The sequence below is a fragment of the Callithrix jacchus genome, chromosome 4 (assembly GCF_049354715.1).
Source record: "Callithrix jacchus isolate 240 chromosome 4, calJac240_pri, whole genome shotgun sequence".
NCBI classification, from domain to species: domain Eukaryota; kingdom Metazoa; phylum Chordata; class Mammalia; order Primates; family Cebidae; genus Callithrix; species Callithrix jacchus.
Genome location: NC_133505.1, coordinates 157905432 through 157928659, shown reverse-complemented (window position 1 = coordinate 157928659; position 23228 = coordinate 157905432). Strand labels below are relative to the sequence as shown.

At 42.4% G+C, this 23228-nt stretch overlaps 1 protein-coding gene across 8 annotated transcripts in view; it reads right to left on the bottom strand.

Moving 5' to 3' along the window:
• MTHFD1L (methylenetetrahydrofolate dehydrogenase (NADP+ dependent) 1 like) overlaps positions 1 to 23228 on the bottom strand; it is a 233277-nt gene that overhangs the window by 9518 nt on the left and 200531 nt on the right. The gene's annotated exons all lie outside the window — the stretch shown is intronic.

Below are 23228 nucleotides of genomic sequence, written 5' to 3'. Positions count from 1 at the left end.
ACAGGATGAAAGCTGGTTCTTCACTGCTTTGCTGCGTCTAGATGAAAGATCTTCAAAGTGCACACTCTGCCCTCCTGCATCAGAAGCCCCTTGTGTGCTGCAGCTTCTGACGCTGGTCCCCTTGACTGATCCCCAGGCCCTCAAACACTGCTCCAGGGTCTAGATTCTGGGGCCCCTGGATGAACCATTCCTTTTCCATTTCAGCACTTCCTACTGTGCTTTAATAGTGATGTTTCATACAAACAATGCCCATGGAGCAATGCTGCAGCTGTCATCTGGAGGAGACACTTGGGTTCTGCTGTGCCCACACTTGATGACAACCAGGGTTTGCCGGCTTCTTTCCCCATGACAAAAATTTCTCAGGCAGGCCGGGTACAGTGGCTCACGCCTATAATCCCAGCACTATGGGAGGCTGAAGTGGGTGGACGATGAGGTCAAGAGATCGAGACCATCCTGGCCAACATGATGAAACCCCATCTCTACCACAAATACAAGAATTAGCTGGGCATGGTGGTGGGCGTCTGGAATCCCAGCTACTTGGGAGGCTGAAGCAGGAGAATTGCTTGAACCTGGGAGACGGAGGTTGCAGTGAGCCAAGATCACACCACTGCACTCTGGACTGGTGAAAGAGTGAGCCTCTGTCTCAAAAAAAAAAAAAAAAAAAATTCTCAAGGAAAAAGGGACCTCCCTAAGGCCTGGAGAACAGAACTCAACTCTCACCCTCCACTGCCTTCCCTTCTTCACCAGCCTCTCCTCCCCGCGTGGTGTTTAGAGACTCCTGTTACTCAAATGGGGTCTGTGTGCGGGCATTACCTGAGAGCCTGTTGGACACTCTAGTTTCAGAGCCCACCCCAGACCTGCTGCGTTCGACTCTGCAACCGCAGCAAGTCCCCAGGGGGTTCTGATGCAAACTGCACAACGTGGCCTCAGTGTCTGGTGGCTCTAGCCGCCCTTCCTCAGTCCACTGCCCAGCCCTTTGTCACAGGGAAAAGGAGATTGGGGGTGGGGAGAGGGAGAGGAGGAATGGTAAGGGGGCAGGGGAGAGCAAGGCCTGTTTAACCCCTGCAGGTGCAGCAGGGGGGGAGCAAATCTGTGCACCTGTGGGCCTCATCAACATCCCCTTCCCTGCCCACCTGGGCCCACTGAGAGTGGGAGCGGGGAGGCTGGGGGAACACATAAAACATTGTGATGGATGATGGCTGGCTCCTGTCTTGCTAATTGCACAGACTGCACTCCAGGTATACCATGGGCTAAAAAGCCTTCCGCAGCTGCCTGGAATACAGCTGCCATTCATAACACATGGATGGGAAAATCCATTTTGGATTCCAAACAATGAACTACAACCCACTTTTGGCACAAGACCTGCTTGTAGGTGGGGACTGGCTGTATTTTAAAACTTTAGGTATGAAGAAGGCTCCCATAGCCTCTGAAGTTAAGGTTCCCAGCAGGAGGGTAACGTTTTTCTCAGGTTAATACAGTGGCTGCCTATAATGGAGGACACCCCAGAAAGGAAACCACATTTACTGTTCTACTGCTGGAAACATCAAACACAAGGGTCATTGGTGGATACGTATTTTTTCCCAGTTGCCTAGGTTATAAGCAGGTAATTTTCCTGCCTAACTGCATTTTGAGATGGCATTTGAAGGCATCTTTTTTTTTTTTTTTTTTTAAAAAGACGGGGTTTCACCATGTTGGTCAGGCTGGTCTTGAATTCCCGACCTCAGGTGATCTGCTCACCTTGACTTCCAAATTGCTTGGATTACAGGCGTGAGCCACCACGCCCGGCCTGAAGGCATCTTATGGCATTTATAGAAGGCTTTTTTTTTTGAGGCAGAGTCTCACTCTCACCCAGGCTGCAGCGCAGTGGCATGACCTCGGCTCACTGCAACCTCCGCCTCCCAGGTTCAAGCGATTCTCCTGCCTCAGCCTCTGGAATTACAGGCATGCACCAACTCGCCTGGCTAATTTTTTGCATTTTCGGTAGAGACGGGGTTTTAGCATGTTGGCCAGGCTGGTCTCAAACTGCTGACCTCAAGTGATCACCCGCCTCAGCCTCCCAAAGTGCTGGGATTACAGGTATGAGCCACTGCACCCGGCTATAGAAGATGCCTCTATAATCTGTGTGAATTGGGTTTTCTTGTTTGTAAACATAGTGTGTGCAAACAAGCATGCAGTAAAGTATGTGAAATGCGTAAACGCATAAAACATCGTGATGGATGATGACTGGCTCCTGTCTTGCGAATTGCACGGGACAGCACTTCAGGTATATAATGGGCTAAGATAGTGCCCATTACATTTGGAAAAGAACAAGCATTTTATAGTTTAAGAGAAAGAAATGAATAATCATATTCAGCCACAGTGATGCTGCCCCACCTCCTGCCCCTGAAATGAACTCTCCAGGTCAAAGGCATCTTCCTGGTAAGGATGTCACTGGACTCTATGGCGGCTGCTGCTTCTGAGACTGTAACAGGAGTCACACCAAGGGCAGAATTCAGTATAGATGAGGCAGTGTAAACTTCAATCTCTACTCAAGGTAACAAACCCAAGAAGAACCCTGAAGATAGTGTATTTGGGCCCATCTGACCAAAGCTACCAATGGGAGATTCTACCGCACATAACACACTTTACTGCATGCTTGTTTATACGCACTATCTTTACAAGCAAGAAAACCCAATTCTCCACCTGTAACTCTCAGCTGATGAAAGACCAAGGCGGTGCAGGATTTGTGCCGTTCCTGGAGTTTTCTTTGCTAGCTGCAGTGGATCAGAACATGAATCTTCGAGTCACTCTGATTCTGTCACAAAACCAGCATCTAAAACTGACCAGGCTGGGTGCAGTGGCTCATGCCTGTAATCCCAGCATTTTGCGAGGCTGAGGCGGGCATATCACTTGAGTTCAGGAGTTCGAGACCAGCCTGGCCAACATGGTGAAACCCTGTCTCCACTAAAAACACACACACATAAATTAGCTGGGCATGGTAATGAGCACCTGTATTCCTAGCTACTCGGGAGGCTGAGGCAGGAGAATCATTTGAACCCAGGAGGCAGAGATTGTGGTGAGCTGAGATGGTGTTACTGCACTCCAGCCTGGGCAACAGAGCAAGACTCTGTCTTAAAAAAGAATCAAACATCCCAGCACTATGGGAGGCCGAGGCAGGTGGATCACGAGGTCAACAGATCGAGACCACCCTGGTCAACATGGTGAAACCCCGTCTCTACTAAAAATACAAAAAATTAGCTGGGCACTGTGGCGCGTGCCTGTAATCCCAGCTACTCAGGAGACTGAAGCAGGAGAATTGCCTGAACCCAGGAGGCGGAGGTTGCGGTGAGCCGAGATCACGTCATTGCACTCCAGCCTGGGTAACAAGAGCGAAACTCCGTCTCAAAAAAAAAAAAAAAAAAAAAAAAAAGAATCAAACAAACGAACAAACAAACAAAAACTGGCCAAAATATTAAATGCCAGGAAGCGTGAAATCTCTTTCCTCTGTTTTCAACTTTTCTTTCTTTCAAATGGGAGAGAAATGAGTTCAATCAGAAGACTCCCATGACCCCTTGCAGTGATGCAATCATCTCTTTCCAAATGTGCAGCTACTTGAGATAAGTGACAATAGACGAGAAACCACAAAGAGTCTGCAGACCCAAGAGACTCCCTGACCTACGGAGACACAGCCATCCCAATAAAACTTCTCCTGTCGAGCAAGCATAATATGGAACTATGTTAGCAAGACCTTATGAATTCCCACAAATTTTCTCCCAGTAAAAAAACTGTTGTCAAAGGATTGTCACCCCCAGACAAGAGTCAATACCGCACTGCAGGAACGAGGAGTGCAGGCAGCCCTTGGGAGCTGACCTCTGGCCACGCGCCTGGGGTCAGTGGAGATCTATGTTGACTTTATCTGTGTACCCTTTTAAGGAGGTCTCCTGCTTGAAATAACTAAAGAGCCACTAAATTGTACTTACTTGTAATGCTGCATTAATGGATTCTTCCACAAAGGCTGAAATACATGGGCTTTTGCCCTTCATGACCCTAATTTTAACTACAATGAATCTTCTGAAACTTTACCGATTTCGGGTTAACTCCATTTTGGAGAAAGAATGAGTTCTATCAGTCGCCTTTATGAGCATTAATTAAAAACCAGTACAGAAAGAATAGTCATATATTTAAAAGTAGTCATTAAGAAATAAAAGAATATCCTTGGTATAAGTTGAAAAATTATTAAAGATTCTGTTTTATAAAGTGACAGAACCACAATTTCTAACCATAATTTTCTTAACCAAAATATCATTGTACTGAGTTTTGTTGTGTTTCTGAAATAATTTATTTTCTAATTTCTCCTGAAATCTACCTTTTCTAATAACAACAGAAAATCATCTAATTTTATTTTGGTTCAGAAATAGAGCAGGATTTTTACACATTTCTGTTTTGTTCCTATGATCCATGATCTGAAGCAGAAGACAGTCCTTCTACACATTTCTTTCCTCCTCTAATGAATGGCTGATACACATCATGTTGTTTCAAAAATTTAAAAATAACTGAAAAGATTATACTGGTTAACTACATCACAAGTTTATTTATTTTTTTATTTTTGAGACAGCCTCTGGCTCTGTTGCCCAGGCTTGAGTGCAGCGGCATGACCTCAGCTGACTGCAGCTTCCAACTCCTGGGTTCAAGTGATTCTCCTGGCCATTATATCAAATGGTCATATTGATAATTATATAAATGTAATTCTAAGATGATGCATGAGGATAAACAGCCGAGTATCAATGTCAAGTGACCAAGGAGAAAGGAGGGAGGGAGGGAAGGGAAGGGAGAGGGAGGGAGGGAGAGAGGGGGAGAGAGGGGGGAGAGAGAGAGAGAGAGAGAGGGAGAGAGAGAGAGAGAGAGAGAGAGAGAGATTATATAATGAAAGTAGATCTTGCTGCTACAGTTGGAATTTGTTTGCTTGACTGAGTAGAAATGGAATGGCCTGGGATTTCTGTGGGGTAGTTGGGAACCTGCACCGTGGTGACTGCATTCCTGGTCTGCAGGGATATTCTGTCTGGGGCTTGATGGTGTGTGCTCTTAGAGTATACTTCTCTCTCGTGGTGGCTGATCAACATTACGGCATGGACTCTCTTGAGTGCTTGTTATTGTACAAAAGGACTGAAACAGTGAAGTTCATTCAACTCAGAAACCTTTGCTAAGAGCTTACTACGAGGACACCCAGGTGACCAGCACCTGGTCCCTGCTTGTAGAGGGACAGACCACATAAAGCAGGCCCTTGGGACACTCAGATCAAAGTCATCCTTTACTTTTCAGTTTAAAAAATAATGTTTTTTGTTTGTTTTTGAGATGGAGTCTTGCTCTGCTGCCCAGGTTGGAGTGCAGTGGCACCATCTCAGCTCACTACAACCTCCACCTTCCAGCCTCAAGCGACTCCTGCCTCAGCCTCCCAAGTAGCTGTGATTACAGGCACCTACCACTATGGCTGGCTAATTTTTGTATTTTTAGTTGAGACAGGGTTTTGCCATGTTGGCCAGGGTGGTCTTGATCTCCTGACCTCAAGGGATCCACCCACCCTGGCTTCCCAAAGTTCTGGGACTACAGGCATGAGTCAACGTGCCTGGCCAAAAAAGGTTTTCCTTTCTTTAGTTTTTACATCAAGAGAACGAACAGAATAAATTCCTAACTTATGACTTTCTGAGACAGAAGTCATGTTCAATTACTGTAAAAATTACCACACCGCGCTTGCATATTGTGACAGTACTACAGAGCTCAAACTGCCAATTATTCCAGTGGCCTCGAATGACTGAACAAGTACAATTATTTCTCTTCTTTTGTAAAGAGGACTATACATTTTTTTTGAGTGGTAGAAAGCCTATCCCTGGCTACATTTCTATTTGTTTTTAAAATTTTACTTAAAATATTTTCAAAATAGAAGAAAAGTCTTCTACTTCTAATACTGCTTCCAGAGGTTAGTAACCTCTGCAAATAATTTTTATGTAAACTCAGTTAATTTTTGATTCCTATATAAGAAATGTGCTTTTCTAATGTATATTTCTATAGTTATATACAGAAATTGGATAGTTCTATGTGCACAGTTCTGGAGTTTGACTTTTAGAAAAATTAATATTTAAAATAGGTCATTAGGCCAGGCATAGTGGCCCACACTTGTAATCCTCGTACTTTGGGAAGCCGAGGTGGGAGGATCACTTGAGGCCAGGAGTTCAAGACCAGCTTGGGCAATATAGCAAGACCCTGTGTCTTCTTAAAAAAAAATCAGTAATTAGGGTAATTGCTAAACAAGGAAAGGCACTGGAGAGAGAGAGCAAAGAAGAGTTGTGTCACTGAGACATTATTTTTGTAAAGTCAATAAGCCTGCTTTTTGAAAAATGAGAGATTAAAGAAGTTCTTTAAGAGGGAAAGAAAAATAAATGTGAAACAGGAGCCCGGATAGAGACTAAAGAAAATCAGAAGTTCTGCAACTTTCTTGCAGTGCTCTGAGCATAAGTTAAAGAAATCAGATATCACAAAGGACTAACAGTTAAATAAGTTAAAAGACTAGGATGCATCTGAGAAGTCTTTTGCCTAGGTGAAGACTGCTTTCCCTGTATTTGTGCTTTCCCCAGGTAAAGACTGCTTTCCCTGTATTTGTGCTAGGGACATCATCTCCTTAGTTGCTCTCACCTGTGATTACCAAGTTCCTCCTGATCCCTGACTGTTGATCAGCTAGTTGGTTTCTCAATCACTTACCTGCTTTGTTTTCTATTAATTACCAAAAGATACATAAAGTCCCACCCCCCAGGTATTAAATTACTTCCATTTCATTCTTCATATTTTCAGACAACACCCTGCTCCTGTGCTTGGAAGACAGGCGTGCCAGGCTTGGCAGAGTCCTGCAGCCCCAGCCATCTCTCTCCACGGTCCTCGGGGTGTTGGTGTCATTCTCAGTCTTGTTGCCCACTTTGAGCAGTTCTGGGCCAAATACCCACATCCCATGAAATCCAGTGCAAGCAAGAATGTCTTCTTCTGTAGCACTTTCTCCTTTTGTCTTGGTTCTTTTATTTTTGTTTTCAAAGAAATAAATTGGTGCCCTGGCAACTCCAACAGCGACGCTTCTGACGGAGGCATTTACCATGCAGAAAATGTAGCTATAGATGTAGCCAGGCTCCAGGAAGGCTTCTGAAGAAGTGAATGTCTTGTATTTTGGGACCTCATTTATAACTTGTGTTTGTTAAGTTTTTTTTTTTTTGAGACAGAGTCTTGCTCTGTCACCCAGGCTGGAGTGCAGTGACACAACCTCCTGCCCTAGATGGATTGCATCTTGCTGGGTGAGTTACTTCACTGAGACTGTTCTTTATTTTGTTTTTTGATTGTGACTGTCAAAGGTCAGCCCTGGTTATTTATCTATAACTACAGCATGAGCATAACAATATATTATGAGTCTATTTCAAAATTCAAATGAGACGAAGGACCCTAGTTTAGTGTTTCATACACAATACTCACTGTTGTTATTTTATTATAGAATTGATAATTGCCTGGATGGAAGGGGAGAGTTGTAAGTTACTCAAGATAGAAATAGGAAAGGAGAGCTTAAACCAAAAACGAAAAATCTTCTATATCTAATTACATATTTTTCATGGGAAAAAAAGGTTTCATTCGTACTATGAGATTGTCCCCTAATTTTCCTGCCTCTACAACTTCACAAATCATGCTTTCTGTAGTTCTTATTTATGGCAATCAAATACCAAGCTAAACCAATAGCCAAGACCTAAAGTATTTAAATGAACACGGGTAACTTGGTTGAGGTCCGGTAAGGCTGTAAGAGAGAAAGCTTCAGAAGCGAGACTATAAACTCAAAATAGTGTGATTCAAAATGGCCCTTTAGTCTTCAGGAGATGAAAGACTACAACTCCCAGCACTTTGGGAGGCCGAGGCGGGTGGATCATGCTGTGAAGAGCAGAGCACAACTTCCATTCATCAGCTGTGTGACCGACAGGTAGCACACCATGAGAATCTCCATGAGGTTTGGCAAAGCTGATCAATTTAATAATATATTTCATTGTTTTGAAACTCAATATTACATAATTAAATTCTGGTTTCTGAGAAGCTCATCCTCTGAAAATTACCTGTGATGTTGTGGGTTCAGTTTTATGCCAAGGTTCTACTGGCAACGAAACATTATTCTGTAGTTCCTTTAAGGAGAGAGAAGCTGGAGGAGATGGGAAGAGGAGGAAGCAGGAAGGAAGGGCTGGGAGGATGGACAGTGCTTTCACTTAGCCTATCTGGTCTTTCTCTTCAAGGAGCTTGTTATCAAAGGCACAGCTGCCCAGATCTTGCTGTGGCATGTCATTTAGCATTTCCCTTTGGCTTTAACCGCCCCCCCTGCAACCCCCCTAACTAGCCCCTTGCCCCTCCTGACCCTGGCAAAACTCATCCCCAGAGATAATAAGCCGTGCAGTAGGAAAACATAAGACAGGGAAATTATTATTATTTTTAAGATAGTCTGTTTCTGTCACCCAGGCTGGGGTGCAGTGGCACAATCTCAGCTCACTGCAACCTCTGCCTCCCAGGTTCAAGCAATTCTGCCTCAGCCTCCCAAGTAGCTGTGATTACTGGCATGTTCCACCACGCCTGGTTAAACTTTTTTTTTTGCATTTTTACTAGAGACAGTGTTTCCCCATGTTGGCCAGGCTGGTCTCAAACTCCTGACCTCAAGTGATCCGCCTGCCTTGGCCTCCCAAAGTGCTGGGATTACAGGCGTGAGCCACTGTGCCTGGCTCAAGTCAGGGAAATGACATCCATCATTTAAACTTCTCCTTTATGCTTCTCTTAGGACAGTGGCAAAGGAATAGGTTGGAGCAGGGGGAATCACCTCATCAGTGCTCATCACTATCCTGAAACTCGGCTGGCCAAGACTGGCTGAATTAGAAAAGAAAATTAACTCACTATGTTAAATACCAGAGGCATACATTGTTGTGTAATGTTTCTTACGTGATCCAGTCCAAATACCAGCAGAATGCTCAGGACTTCAGACTGGGTCTAGAAGTGGCTACTGAACAAAATGCTTAGTGGGCTCTTTCTTTACCATAATCCTGGGGATTCCCTTCAGCATTGCGGCAGTTTCTATTCCTGGAGCCATACTGTGGTGGTGACTCCCAGTGACTTCCTGCCCCTAGTGCAGATGACACCTATGACTTGCTTCAAACCAGCAGAATATGGAACAAGTGATGGGACATCACTCCATCTTAGCAGATTCAAGAGAAAAACTCGCCCTTGCTGGCTTTCAAGAAATAAGCTGCCACGTTGTGAGTGGACTATGGAGAAGGTCTCATGGTGAAACCCACATGGCCTCTGGGACCTGAATGTGGCCTCCAGCTGACAGCCAGCAAAAGCTGTGCCCTCGGTCCTACAACTCCAAGGAACTCCAAGAATTCTGCCAAATAGCTTTCGTGAGGACCCCAGGCCTCAGAATAGACAGTTTCTGCAGTCCAAACCAGAGAACCCAGCTCAGCTGACCCAGAGAATCGGAAGATAATACTTGAGAGTTGTTTTAAGCCACTAAATGTATGCTCATTTGTTATACAGCAGAGAAAAGAGACAAGTAACATTCTTCCATGGTTTACTTGCTCATTTAGTTACTACCTCATCCTCCTGAGTGAGTAGCGAGGACTGCAGCCACCACACCTGGCTAACTATTTTTGTAGACATAGGGTCTCCGTATGTTGCTTAGGCTGGGCTCAAGCAATCCTCCTGCCTCTGATTGCTCATTGGGCGAAATACTCCTCTAATAGCTACTTGAGAAAAAGGGCGCTGGGAGTAGATTTTTCTGAAATGTTTGGCATTGTCATTATTCTTATCACACTTCTCCATTGTAATCTAGCCTCCAGTATTACTGTTTCATTTTTGTTTTTTTGATAACTTTCACTTATTTTTTTCCTTTTAAGAGACAGTTTCACTCTGCTGCTGAGGCTGGAGTGCACTGTCATGATCTTGGCTCACTGTAAACTCCAGCTCCCAGGTTTAAGTGATTCTCATGCCTCAGCCTCCTGAGTAGCTGGGATTACAGATGCGTGCCACCAGCCCAGCTAATTTTTGTATTTTTAGTAGAGATGGGGTTTCACCAGGTTGACAAGGCTAGTCTTGAACTCCTGACCTCAGGTGATCCACCTGCCTAGGATTCCCAAAGTGCTGGGATTACAGGCCTAAGCCACTTAATACTAAGCCCAGTATTACTGTTGAGAAGTCTGATACCATTTGGGTTTTGGATTATTTGCATTTTTTTTTCCTGTGAAAGCTTTTGGTATCCTCTTTATGACTCTAATAACCTTTTTACTATTATGATGAAGTGCACTGGTGAGTCTATACATTCATTTTGCTAACCCTTTTGATCTGGGAGTCCTTCAGTTCTGGGAGAGAAAATATTGGGTTGAAGGCTGAGGATTGTTTCTATGATAATTTCTTCCCTTCTGGTTTCTTCTGTCTTATTGGAATTCCCATTATGTAGGTGTTAGGTCTCCTGGACTGAGCCTCTAACCTTTGAAACTTTTTCCTCTTGTTTTTCTACTTTTCACAACCTTATTTTAGATAAAATTATATTATTTAAAACTTCTATTGAGGCAAATGGCATACAATAAACTGTACATGTCAAAGTGTAACGCTTACTGTATGTTAGTACAAAAAAAGCTGCTATGAGCATTTATGCATGGATCTTTATATAGACATATACTGCATTTCTCTTGGGTAAATATTTAGAAATAGAATGTCTTGATCAAAGGGCAGGTACAAGTCTAACTTTTTAAGAAACTACCCCAAATTGTTTTCCAAGGGCGTGGTACTGTCACACATTCCTACCAGCAGTGTATGAGGCTTCCAAATGTTCCACATCCTCGCCAACATTTGGTATGGTCAGTTTTTTTTTTTTTTTTTAAGACAGAGTATCATTCTGTTACCCAGGCTAGAGTCCAATGGTGCAATCTTGGCTCACTGTAACCTCCATTTCCTGGGATCAAGTAATTCTCATGCCTCAGCCTCCCAAGTAGCTGGGATTACAGTCACCCAGCACTATGCCTGATACTTTTTTTGTATTTTTAGTAGAATTGGGGTTTCACCATGATGCCCAGGCTGGTCTTGAACTCCTGACCTCAAGTGATCCACCTGCCTCAGCCTCCCAAAGTGTTGTGATTACAGGCGTGAGCCACTGTGCCCAGTCCATTTTTTTTCCCCTTTGGGACAGGCTCTTGTTCTGTCTTGCAGGCTGGAGTGTAGTGGTGCAATCACAGCTTACTACAGCCTCGACCTCCTGGGCTCAAGCAATCCTCCCACCTCAGCCTCCCGAGTGAGTAGCTAGGATACAGGCCACCACAACTGGCTAACTTTCTTTTCTTTTCTTTTTTCTTTGTAGACACAGGGTCTCCCTATGTCACCCAGGCTGGGCTCAAGCGATTTTCCTGCCTCTGCCTGCCAAAGCGTTAGGATTACAGGCATGAGTCACTGTGCCCAGCTAGTCAATCTAATAGCTACATAGTGGTATTCACTGTGGTTTAAATTTCCATTTCCCTAATGGGTGTGATGTACGCATATTTACATGTGCTTATCAGCCATATATTTTCTTGGGTGAAATCTGTGTTCAAATCTTTCAGTCATTTTTTAAAAGTGTTATTTTCTCATTGAGTTTTGAGTTTTAATATTCCATACACAAATCCTTTTATCAAATAGATAACTTGCAAATATTTTCTCCCACTCTGTAGCTTATTTCTGAATATTTGGAGTGTTTCCAGATGTCTTTCAGTGTTGATTTCTAATTTAATCCCATTGTGGTGAGAGAACATATTTTGTCTAATTTGAGCCCTTACAAATTTATTAAGATATCTTGTGACTCACGATATGGTCTATTTCAGCAAATGTTCTGTGTACATTTGAAAAGAATGTGTAATCTGCTGTTGTTGGGTGGAGTCAGTCGAATTGTAGCACTGTTTAATCTTCTAAATCCTTACTGATTTTTAGGCTACTTGTTCTGAGAGGGGTTGAAAAAATTCTGACTGTATTTATGGATTTTCTATTTTCCCCTGCAATTTTATCTTTTTTTTTTTTTAATGTACGTTGATGCTCTGTTATTATATGGTTAAACAACCAGAATTGCTATGCCCTGTTCATGAAATGACCCCTCTGTCATTATGAAACAACCCTCTTTCATATGCTTGGTACTACTCTTTGCTCCAGTTCTACTTTGATATTGATACACCACTCCAACCTTTTTTTTTTTTTGAGATGGAGTTTCTGGAGTGCAATGGCATGATCTCAGCTCACTGCAACCTCTGCCTTCTGGGTTCGAGCAATTCTCCTGCCTCAGCCTCCCGAGTAGCTGGGACTACAGGCACGTGCTACCATGCCCAGCTAATTTCTGTATTTTTAGTAGAGACGGGGTTTCACCTTGTTGACCAGGATGGTCTTGATCTCTTGACCTCGTGATCCACTCGCCTTGGCCTCCCAAAGTGCTGGGATTATAGGCGTGAGCCACTGCGCCCGGCCCCAACTTTCTTTTGATTAGTATTAACACTTTTCCATCTTTTTACCTTTAACCTACTTATGTCTTTATATTTAAAATGGGTTTCTTGTTGACAATAATAGCTCTTGCATTTTTAGCCAATCTGACATTCTTTGCACTTTAATTAGTGAATTGAGAACATTTGTATCTAGTGTATCGATATGGTTGAGTTTAAATCTACTATTTTGTTATTCTTTTTCTTATTGTCCTATCTGTTCTTTGATCCTTTCCCCCTTTTCTGCTTTCTTTGGATTATTACTATTATTTTGGAGACGAAGTCTCACCCTGTTACCAGGCTGAAGTGCAGTGCGCTATCTCGGCTCACTGCAACCTCCGCCTCCTGGGTCCAAGCGATTCTCCTGCCTCAGCCTCCCAAGTACTACAGGTGCATGCCAAGATGCCCAGCTAATTTTTTGTATTTTTAGTAGAGACAGGGTTTCCCCATGTTGGCCAGGATGGTCTTGATCTCTTGACCTGGTGATCCGCCTGCCTCGGCCTCCCAAAGTACTGGGATTACAGGTATGAGCCGCCACACCCAGCCTGGATTATTTTTAATGATTTCATTTTATCTACTTTGTTAACTATAGCAAATTAATGAATTTGAATTAATGAAATGTGACCTTATGTTTACAGCACAGTGCTGTGTTGCTTAAATCTGCACAGCATGTTATTATCCTGAGTACTGCAGCTGACTGTAACAGAACGGTATTTATACACCTAAACATACAACAGAAAGGGTACAGTAAAAAATACAGTAGTATAATCTGATGGAACTGCTGTTGTATACATGGTTTGTTTTTGACCAAAACGTCATTGTGCGGTGCATGGCTGGACACACATTTCACTTCGCACAGTCTGCCTTCACAGTAATTACACTATTGCATCACGTCCAGTTCCACTACTTCACATGGAGTCTAAGAATACTTCTATTTCTCTCCTCTTAGACTTCGTGCTACTGTTGCCATCCATCTATATGTGTTATGGATGCTATACTACATTTCTACTTTTGCTTTATACAGTAATCACTGTATACAGTAATATCTTTTAAGATAAACAGTAAGAACGAATCTTTCTATCCATGTGGTTACTATTTTTGGTGTTCTTCATTCCTGTGAGTAGATTCAGATTTCTAACTGGTATCATTTTCTTTTTGCCAGCAGGACTTTCTGTAACATGTTTTATACTTCAGGTTAGCTAGTGACGAATTTTCTCAGCTTTTGCTTCTCTAAAATAGCCTTTATTTCAGCTTTGTTTTTGAAAGAGATTTTAACTAGGTAAAGAATTCTAGGCTGTGAATTTTCTTTCACTGCTTTAAAAATATTGACCCACCATCTTCTAGTTTGTGTTGTTTCTAACAAGAAATCAGCAGCCAATTTATCTTTGTTCCTGTCTCCATAATGTGTCATTTATCCTGTTTTTAAAATGATTTTCTCATTTTTGAATGTATGAGTTTATAGTTTCTACCAAATTTGAAAATGTTTTTCCATTATTTCTTTAAATATTTTTCAGTTCCTTTTTTCCACTCCTGTGGGACTCTAGTTTTCTCTATTTTCGGCTACTTAAAATCATCCCAAAGCTCTATGTTGCTCGGTTTATTCTTTTCAGCCTTTTTCTGTTTCATTTCAGAGAGTTTCTACTGCATGTCTTTTCTTTTGCAAGGTCTAATCTGCATTAATCAAGAGTACTTGTAGCATTTCAGGCACTGCAGTTTTCATCTCTTCAGTTTGATTTATGTCTTTGTTACAGCTTCTATGTTTCTCTTTGATATGTTAAATCTTTCTTCTAGTTTCTTAAACATATAAACTCCAGTCACAACAACTATTTTAATGTCCATGTCTATGAATTCTATCATCTGTTTAATGGGTTAGTTTTGATGGACTTTTCTCATTTTAGGTGGTATTTTCCTGCATCTTTGCATGCCTGCTAATTTCAGATTAGATGTCCAGCAAGACCCTTAGTATTCTAACCAGTGCCCCTGCATTGGGAGGTTTTCACTCTAACTGTTGGAAACAGGCATCTCTTCTTAGCTACTGTGTGGGAGGCAGGCACTGTTCCTCTGATTCTTTTGGGTGATCCTTTGCCTGGTGCTGGGTAGTTTTCTCATACACATGCTTTGATCAGTATGCATTTTCATACTCAAGGAGGACTCAGTACATCTGCAAAGCTCTCTCTCCCTATACAGTTCTCTCCTCTCCAATCCTCCACCTCTGCAAACCAGCTGCCTTGGTTTCCCTAGATGTATCCCAGCTCTATGTCTTCAACTAAAGGAGAGGGTTGAACTCTTTCTCCTGGGTTCCTTCTCCCTACACAGCCCAGAAACTTTTTCTAGATAAGGACAATTATAGGACTCACTTTGTTCCCAATTTTTCAGGGACCACTGTTTTTTGCTGCCTAGTGTCCAATGCCCTGAGTGATGTATTTTTCATATACTTTGTCCAGTTTTTAACTTGTTTCAAGTGGGAGGGTAAATCTAGACCCTGTTACTCTATCTTCTCTAGAATGTAGTATGCTTTTAACATAACATAATATATCAATGGGTGAGATAATATTCTGTCCTTTTTTTTTTTTTTTTTTTTTTTGGAGACAGGGTATTACTCTGTAATCCAGGCTGGAGTGTGGAGGCACAATTTCCACTCATTGCATCTCCATCTCCTGGGTTCAAGCGATTCTCCTGCCTCAGCCTCCTGAGAAGCTGGGATTACAGGCATGTGCTGCCATCCCGGCTAATTTTTGTATTTTTGGTAGAAGTGGGGTTTCGCCATGTTGCTCATGCTAGTGTCGAACTCCTGGGCTCATGAGATCTGCTGCCTCGGCCTCTCAAAGTGCTGGGATTACAGGCATGAACCACCATACCCAGCCATATTGTGTACTTTTAACATTATGTATCAATGGGTAAGATAGTATTGCCTTATAAATATAAGAGTGAATTTTATAGGCTATGAAGATTTTTCAGGTTATTATTCAACTCCATGTAACTACAGAGTAATGTTATAGGAGGCATTATATGATTACCTGTAATGACAGAATTTGATTTTCAGCTACGTAGTCCAAGCATAAAATTAATAAAGTCCATTGATACAGTACAATGAGCTTAAAATGAAATTGCTTTCTTAAACCTAGAGCCAAAATTTCATTCATTTACTAATCTGTAAAATAAGCAGAAAAAATACTTTTTTTTGGTATAAAAAAGTTTGTAGTCTTTAAAAGAAGCCATAAAAATTCTGTACTTATAATGTAGCTTAATATTTACAATGTTTTACAAGAAAGTTATCTGTAGAAAAGAAAATAAGGCAACACACATTTTCTGTTTAGGTTTATAAACTGAGCAACAACAATAATAATAATAATAAAGAGGATTCTTTAGTTGCTGCTCCATTCTCTGCCTTTTCCAAACAAAACAAGCCTGTTTTCTCTGAACTTTTAATTTCTGGGCAAGCCAGCTCCTTCCTTCCTTGTTTTGCTACTGACATGAGCAGCCAGAACCATCTGAAGTTCAACGTGCTTCCCTCTGCTGCCCTCTCGGTGACCTTGGTGAATGAAAGCTTCCCATGATGCACATTCTCAAATAAGTATGTGGTTCAGGCATCTGACAAGCGCCTGAGCAATTCTCTTGCATGTTGAAGTAGAATGATACGATCAGCCGATTAGTGATTTTTCTCACAGAAATCAAGCCAATAAAGCCTCATTGTAAAAGCACATAAAACACAAATTATCAGTGTAGATGCACTTTATAACAGAAAACCATTCTGCAGCACCTCTCATTTCCCAGCTTATTAGACTGGTATCCAATTTTGACCAAATTTCACTTTCACTTCTCCCTCTTTCTTTCCCCATCCCCCCTACAACCATTGTATCAATTGTGATGTAATTTTCTGTAAACCTAAAGTAAGTTGGTGCTTACATAAAAGTTTAACTTCAAGCACATAGAACTACTAGACTTGGTAGGATTACAAATAACATTTACTTCATTTGCTGCTGTATTTTCGAGTTGATGCAAAGTGACTGGATCGGGGCTTAGAACTTCCTGAATTAATGGACTGGCTGGCAGCTTTCAAACTAGTCGCTTCTCCTCCCTGTAGGCAGAGGGGATTTCCATGGGGAAAGAAAGAGGGTTGACCATCTGCTTAAGGGAATGGTACTCCTGGCCCTTTTCATCTCATTCCCACCAGTACTTGGGGATACTGGGAAAAGAGTTCCCAATGAGGAAGAGATTAGGGATTCCTGAGACGGTTTTGTATGTTTATTTTATTACCCAAACATATAATTACACAAAACTCTTTTCTTCTAGATCAGGGCTTGGCAAACAAAGACCCACATGCCAAATCCGCCCAGCTGCTTATTTTTATGAAGTTTTAGTGGTACAGAGCCACAGAGTCATTCGTTATATATTGTGTATGGCTGCTTTTGAGCTATAACGGCAGAGTTGAGTAGTTAGAACAGAGACTGCGTGGTCTGCAAGTCCTGAAATATCTACTACCTATTCCATTAAAAAAGTGTTTGTTGACCTCTGTTCTCAAAGACAACGTCACAAAAGGCTTTACTAAAAACCAAAAGACATGAAGAACTTGAGAAGAGTGTGGGTATTTCACAACTTTACCTAAAGACACTGAAAACTAAACAGTCCAGGGCAGATGTCAACTGAAAGAGAGCGGCTGGTTGGCGATGGTGTTCGAATCTAGATTAGTGGTTCAACAATACATACATTTTCCAAGAGTGAAAGGTCAGATATCAACCTGGTGTGGTTTTAATATTTTCGGGGACGGCTAAGGGACAGCAACTCTCAGGATGAAAGATTTAAACATAAAAGATAGTACTTTAGAGTATTTTCACTTAGAATCCATGTTGTAGATTACTGTTTGCCAAATATAATTTATGAAACCTAATTTGTAGATCCTAAATAGAAGTTATATGTGGAATCTAGTTCTCCATGATCAGAAAAACACCTGAGTTCTTGGAGACGTGATGTATCTTGTACCAAAGGGCACGCATAACCGTGTGGTCCTCTTGGGCCAGAGGTGGTATGTGTCAATTGAAACTTAAAAAAAAAAAAGACACTTTGCTGATGAAGAGTCAACACAGGTCCTCTGTGTCAACATAAGAGCAGCAGGTACTCATCAACGTCTAAGAGGTAGTGTATTACTGTGTGCTGACATAGAAAAAAAACAGCTTCTGTGGCATGTTTGGTGTCTCAGTGGGACTTGTTGAGGGATCTATCATCTGAGAATGCTGAAATAGTGGCTGGGGTGATAAGAGTTCTTGCACCTGGCCCTCTGTCACATAGAGTTGTCTGGCAAATAGCCCCAAAAGCACCACTGAGCTCTGAGATGCAGGTCACCACAGAGATCCTACCAGGGAAGTGATCTCTGGACAGCCTGGTAAACAGAACCAAGGACACCTGATGCTAACTACGGGAACGCCGAGGCAAGCTGGAAGAGGGAGCATTGTCACAGCAACATGGTTTAGCTAAGAATGTAATGGGAGCACCTTCTTGCGATGAGAGTCAAAGTTGTATATCCAGCAGGGAGGACTTCGATAAGAAAATAACACAATCAGGAATTTGGTCAAGGGTGAGGAGGGGTAAAGAGAAAAAGCACAGAGAATCCATTGTTTGGATTCTGTTTTTAGTTTTTGCCATGATCAGCTGGCAACCAGAGATCCTCTGGCCCACTGAACCATCAAGGGTGTAACTCACTTGTTTTTGACAATATCTTACCCTTCCTGGCTGTACCACCTGGAGGATTATGGGGCTTCCTATGAGGAAGAGGGAGAGAGAGAAAGAGAGAGAAAGAAAAGATAGTTTTGGGCCTTATGACTGTGGTCACTTTGGAATAAAGCCATAGCTAAAAAAACATGAGGCTGAGGTGGCTGAACTTATGATATAAAATAAGTACTGACTGCATTCCATCCCTCTTGCCCCCTGGACCTGCCTTCCCCAGGCTCCTAGTCTGAATTCCTCGTCTTTCACCAAGACTGCCCCAAATTATGATTGATGTAAGGACTGCAATAAAACGATTCCATAGTTTTAGCCCTTTCCAAAAATGTAACGAAATCAGGCAAACTGGCACTCATCCACAGAAAAGGAATCAAAGCAAGACCCCATGATCAATGCTTCCTAGAAATTGAGCCGGGTTCAAAAGAAACTGGGCTGTGGACCAGTACTACTACTCTTTTTAGGGATATTGATGAGTCCTCCAATGAATGTGTCATTGCTGACTGTGCAGAGTGTCGGGAAAATGGTAAAGTTTGTGCCTACTGAAGAAAGCTCTTAAATTTACTAGCTTTCAAATACTCTCAAGTTTAACTGTCTTAAGTTGTTAAGTCAAAGATTTTTAAGTTAAAAAATGTACGAGATTCCTATCAAGCTTAAGAAGTTTCAATTAAATTTGCTTTTGAAAAGTAATTGGGCTATGTATACTCAGAATATTTAGAGTCTCCTGAGATTAGTGGATGGAAACATTAAAAGCCTGAAAAAGTACTGAAAGAAAAAGAACGAAGGCCAGAGAGTGGGCTGGGAAGCATATGGGCGTTGTAACTGACCCCTGGGTTCAAGCAGAATCTGACCCGCAGCAGCTACTTGGAGCCATGAGGAAATGCCTCAGGATTCGAAAGATCTGATGTGGTTATTAACCACGTCCAAGAACAAAAAGTGAAAAACGATACTGGAAAATCCTGAGGTGTCTCCATCTCCATCTTTGATAAGATCTTGGCTCAAGTTCCTCTTAATGGGTCACCGGGCAAAAGGCTTCAGACCCGCAAAATCACAATGTGGCTTTTCCACTGCGGTGTGGTCAGGCGGCCATGCCCCTGTTGCTACAGATAGGACCGGCAGAAACTTTTCTTTGTCATCTTTAGATTTAATCAAAACACACTACTGTGATCAGATCTGCATTCTAGCTGTGACTTTGGTTTGTTTACTCAGAAGTCTCCTCTGTGGCCAATGGCGGGAATCAAAATTGTGTTATCTGTTTGGCATTACTCATCTCTTTTATGTAGCCGAGCCTGAGAATAAATTTGTTATTCAAATGTTACTTTCAAGTCCTCTTGCTTCTCCCTCAGAGCCTCACTAAAAATCACAAAGGTGCAATCAAGAATAAGCATCTTCTGTTTACATGCACCAGAAGTCCACACATATTGAGACACATCAGAGTTCATTTGGCTGGTGTCCCCATGACATCGGCAGGGGAAAAAGAAAGAACTGATGGCAATGCTAAGCTGGCAGGCTGCCACCATGTTTCAATTCCTGGAGAAGAATGAACCATACAGCCAGCCAGGGTCACTGGGGTGGAGACATTTCACTCTCTGAGTAGAGGAGATACACATTTGTATACATGGTTACCTATCTACATTTATGTTTAACACAATCTTATTTCTGGCACCTATTACTCCTGAATGTAACACAAATTGTGCTTTAAAAAAATAATTAGCTGGCCACAATAGCTCATGCCTGTAATTCCAGCACTTTGGGAGGCCGAAGAGGGCGGATCACTTCAGGAGAGGAACTCGAGACCAGCCCGGCCAACATGGTGAAACCCTGTCTCTACTAAAAATATGGAAGTTAGCTGGGTGTGGTGGCGCACGCTTGGAATTCCAGCTACATGGGAGGCTGACACAGGTGAATTGCTTGAACACCAGAGGTGGAAGCTGCAGTGGGCTAAGACCATGCCACTGCACTCCAGTCTGGGTGACAGAACTAGACTTTGTCTCAAAAAAAAAAAAAAAAAAAGATTAAATAACTGGGATGTTTTTAACTAGTCCAACTAATATAACCTGATTTTATAATAAAGAAATTGACACATTTTTAACACTTACTAATATGGACCACAGAGACCTACATAGTGCTTTAATGAGCTGAAGGTGAAAGGAAAACGATGAGTAGCTCTAGAAATTTTCTGGGAATAAGATGAGCGCTTACCTTGACAAGATCCAGGCTAGGGTTCCCTAAAGCATCAGAGAAAAAACGGCTCTTTGGAAGAACCAACAACAGACGATGGACATTTTTCCTGTGGTTCTTTCAAAGCCAAACATTGTTTTTAAAAGCCCAAAGCTATTTAACCTTTGTGAGTATGGAAACTGCTTTTGGCGAAGGAAATTAATTCCCATGGTAGCAGAATCCTATCAACATGAAAATACATAATGAGAAGGAGCTACTGTACATCTAGTTATGCTACTAAATAACTCTGCATATTGTGAACTCCAACATACGCCTACAATTAAAAGAACTGAAGAGCAGTTTTTGTCTGTGAGAGACATTTAGTTCTTCTGCTCTACAGACCAGATATGGTCTGAGCAGCGGCCCTGGGGTCTGGCCTCATCAGCACGCCTGGCCTGGTCTTGCGGCCGTGGTGCCCACCCCATTGGTGCAGGTGGGTCTGCCCCTGCCCTATGCACAGGACAGGTGGGTGACAGCCACCCCCTGGGTGCACACAGGGTTGGATTAGAACGGGGCACACGAGGCCAACAGAACCTGGCGGGAGATTCCTGAATACTGCTGTGCAGATGATGAAAGAGAAAAGGTTCCTCTTCCTCTGGACAGGGAGTTGTGAGTGTGAAGCAGATCACTCTGTGAACAGAGTGCATCACTCCCAGGGATGCAAGGCTGCGGAATGGAGCACAAATGCCAGAAGCCTAGATCCAGCTGTGGCTAAAGCCAGATCTAACCTAGCACTTATCTGGGTCAATCCATCTGCTCTCTTTGAATAAGCTTGAGTTGAGTTTGTCTTCCTTGTAGCCACAACCACAAGACAGCCCTGAAAACAGCGAGCATAATGCCCCATTGGCTGGAGAAGAGGAAGAGGCCTGGAGAGCAGTGAGAGGTAGCCTACGGCAGGGGAGTCAGAGCAGCCTCAGTCCCTGCCAGGCCCTCCCTTTGGGTAGGGAAGATGGTCAGCACGGCTATGCTCGCCTACTCACATGAAAAACGCCCCCTTTGCTAATATGCCCGCAGCTGTTAGACTGGAGTGGCAGTCCAGATACTCCTAAATTTAATGCCATCACCAGACACAAAACTAGAGATGTGCAGAAGGTCATTTAAGAATAGTGGCCGGGCACTGGTGTCGCATGCCTGTAATCCCAGCTACTTGGGAGGCTGAGGTAGGAGAATCACTTGAACCCGGGAGGCAGAGGTTGTGTTGAGCTGAGATTACACCATTATAATTCAGTCTGGGCAACAAGAGCAAAGCTCCGTCCCCTCCCCACAAAAAAGAACATAAAAAAGGAATAGTGGCTAGGCGTGGTGGCTCAAGCTTGTAATCCCAGCACTTTGAGAAGCTGAGATGGGATCACCTGAGGTCAAGAGTTTGAGACCACCCTGACCAACATGGTAAAACCCCGTCTCTACTAAAAATACACAAAAAAATTAGCTGGGTGTGGTGGGAGTCCCAGCTACTCTGGGAGGCTGGGGCAGGAGAATTGTTTGATCCCAGGAGGCAGAGGTTGCAGTGAGCCAAGATCACACCACTGCACTCTAGCCTGGGCAACAGAGGGAGACTCCGTCTCAAAAAAAAAAAAAAAAAAAAAAAAGAATAGTAATACACACTTGCTACCTTGAAAAGTTTTAAGCTATGAGTTGGTTTAACGTTTTAAGAGTTTTATGGGGAACAATACTGACTATTAAACCAATCTTCAGTAAGTTATAGGACAATTATTTCTAACAAGTTAAAAATAATTTAACACTCCAGTCAGTCTAACAAGACAGGAGGCATAAAAAAAACCAATAAAAATAATTTAACACTGGCTGGGTGCGGTGGCTCACACCTGTAATCCCAACACTTTGGGAAGCTGAGGCGGGTGGATCACAAGGTCAGGAGTTTAAGACCAGCCTGGCCAAGATGCTGAAACCCTCTCGTTACTAAAAATAAAAACAATTAGCTGGGTGTGATGGCAGGAGCCTGTAATCCTAGCTACTTGGGAGGCTGAGGCAGGAGAATCACTTGAAACCAGGGAGGCAGAGGTTGCAATGAGCTGAGGTAACACCACTGCACTCCAGCCTGGGCAACAGAGTGAGACGGTCTCAAAAAAGAAGAAAATAATAATAATTTAACACTTCAAGAATATTTACCAGGAATTAAAAATGGCAGAAAAAGGAAAACATTTTAGATTTATGACATACACAATACATTTCTTTGGAAGCAAGCTCTATAAGTGAAATCAGAGATTTTAAAGAGACAACTCTTCAAATGGACTGTTTTTGCCAAGTATTGGCCTATTTTCATGCTTTCATTTTCCAGAACTTTAAAATAGCATATTTTAAAAGACAATTTGATTTTGCATTTTGAGACGTCTCCATCTATGAGTTCATCCAGGAGTGGCCCGGTCCCTGTGGAGAGATTCATGACAAAGATACACTGGATGCCTTTTAAAATTCGAAGCAGCACGTACCGAAAATAAGCACTTCCACAAATGCTCATAACTTCCCGCAGCAACTATATTATACTGTGCTTTATTCAAATATGGAAAAACCCTGAAACGCAAATTTGCATGTTTGATTTTAAAAGTATATTTTCAAACACGTCATTAACTTCCAATGTGAGGCCAGTTACTTCTTCCTATCCTATTCTTGACATTTGGATGTTTAATGATTTAATTATTGCATTCCCTTAACTGTCTAAATCTATTTGCATAAGCTTGCAACAGAATCAGATGGAAGGCTTCATGAAGTTGTCAATATTATTTTTGGCTAGCTGAATGGAAAAGAAACATGCTA